The sequence below is a fragment of the Mirounga leonina genome, unplaced genomic scaffold, assembly GCF_011800145.1.
Source record: "Mirounga leonina isolate KUSES-001 unplaced genomic scaffold, KU_Mleo_1.0 Mir_488, whole genome shotgun sequence".
In the NCBI taxonomy this organism is placed as follows: Eukaryota; Metazoa; Chordata; class Mammalia; order Carnivora; family Phocidae; genus Mirounga; species Mirounga leonina.
In genome coordinates this window covers 665,167-667,192 of record NW_023270777.1, presented here as the reverse complement: position 1 = coordinate 667,192, position 2,026 = coordinate 665,167, and positions in this window count along the sequence as shown.

Below are 2,026 nucleotides of genomic sequence, written 5' to 3'. Positions count from 1 at the left end.
GACGGAGGAAGGCGCCGACGCCGCCCCCGCGGGCCCGCACCCCCGCCCGGCCGCGGCCGCCGCTCTCCGGCCGCCACCGCAGCGCGCGGGGGGCGCAGACGCGGGGACGCCGGCGCGCGGGCCGGGAGAAGGGGCGCGGGGACGCGGGGCGCAGCGCCAGGGAGACTCCCCGGGCCGAGCCACCAGCCGGGGAGGTGGGAGAGGGGGATCAGAGAAGACTGGAGACCCAGAGCCTGGCGCGGGAGAGACACCGGGCAGCAGAGGGGAGGAGAGAGGGAGGTGGCCCGGGGTGACTCTCCGTCAGCGCCCCCGCCGGGGCCCAGGGGCATGTCCAGGGTCTGACCTAGCCTCCGCCGGGAAGGGCCCCGAGTGCCTTTAACTCTGCAGGAACGTGTGCGACACACGCAAACCCCACCTGGGATTCTGGGGCAGGAGCAGAGTTTAGGGAGGCCAGCAGCCCAGCGGGGGAGCTGTGGCCAGGGCACTTCCCAAACCCGGCTGCAGACATTCCCGGTGAGCAGGCCCAGGGGAGGCCTCTGCCTGGCCGCAGCCGGAGATCAGCAGTCCAGCGCAACCCAAGCGGAGGTGGCAGTTTCCTGGCGGTGCCAGGGCCAGTCCCCTGGCTCCCAGCTGCTGCAGAGGGGTAACTCCCACCAGGCCCTGCCCCAGGAAGATGGCCTCTGCGGAACTGGCAAGGGCTAAGCTCAGTCACCATCTGCAGCCGGCGCCCCACCCACCCCACCCCACGCCCACCTTCTGGAGGAAAGTCCCCCTTGGGCCAGCCTTAGTCCTCAAGGCAAGGTCCCTCTAGCCCCTCCGTGGGAAACTGGGCACTCACAGGCGACAGGGGGCCTCAGTGAGCATCTAGTCCACAAACCCTCTGGGGCTTTAACTCCACCCAGGATTCTCACCGAGTGGCCTACACCTCCTGGTTGATTACATCCAAGGATGGGAGCTCAGTCGCTCAAGCAAGAGTTCTTCCATCTTTGGATGGTGTAGACCCTGAGAATGTTTTTCCTCAATTGAGCTGAAATCTGCATCTTGTATGACCCAAATATGGGTCCTGAGGGGTGCCCCACCTAACAAAGCCAAGGCTTCCCAGGGCCCTCTGTCCAAACTCCCTAGTGTATCCTCCCCAAGGAGGACAAACTGTCCTGGTTTGCCAGAGACTGCAAGTCCATCAGTCCGAGAGCTCTGGATCCCGGCACCAGACCGCAGCACTGATTCCAGCAGACGGAATTTCAGAAGCTGGTCACCAGCTGAAGAGTGAATGGATTCCTGCGGCCCTTCCCCAGTACTCGGGCGCGGCGAGCGGTATTGGCTGGACGGCAGGATGTGCGCGGCTCCGCTCGCGTGACCCGCGGGCCCCCCCGAGGTGTGCTGCACGGTCCCTGGTGCACACAGAAAGAGCCGGAAGCTGAGGAAGTTTGCTGTGGGTGGTCACGCAGCTTTCGATCTCAGGCTCTGCCCAGGGCGCCTGGCTGTCCTCACCCTCCCCTGCAGGTGGGGCAGTCAGAGGCCTGACCACCTGGTCTGCGGCTGTGAATGGTCGCGGGGGGCAACAAGCCTGCCTCAGAGGGGACACACCTGGACCTGAGCACCCCCTGGGGCCTTTGGCTCACAGTGGTAACAGTGACCGCAGTTTGGCAGGGGCCCTGCTACCTCCTGGCACCGCCTTCTGTGCGTGCGTGTGTGCATGTGTGTGTGCATCTGCATGTGTGTGGATGGGGGTGTGTGGATGTGTGCGTGCGTGTGTGTAGATGTGGGGGGGGTGTGCATATGTATGCGTGTGCGTGGGCATCTGTATGTGTGTGGATGGGGGTGTGTGGATGTGTGCGTGTGTGTAGATGTGTGTGCGTGTGTGTAGATGTGTGCGCGTGTGTAGATGTGTGTGCGTGTGTGTAGATGTGTGTGCGTGTGCATCTGCATGTGTGTGGATGTGTATGTGTGCGTGTGTGTAGATGGGGGGTGCATATGTGTGCATGTGTGTGGATGGGGTGTGTGGATGTGTGCGTGTGTGTAGATG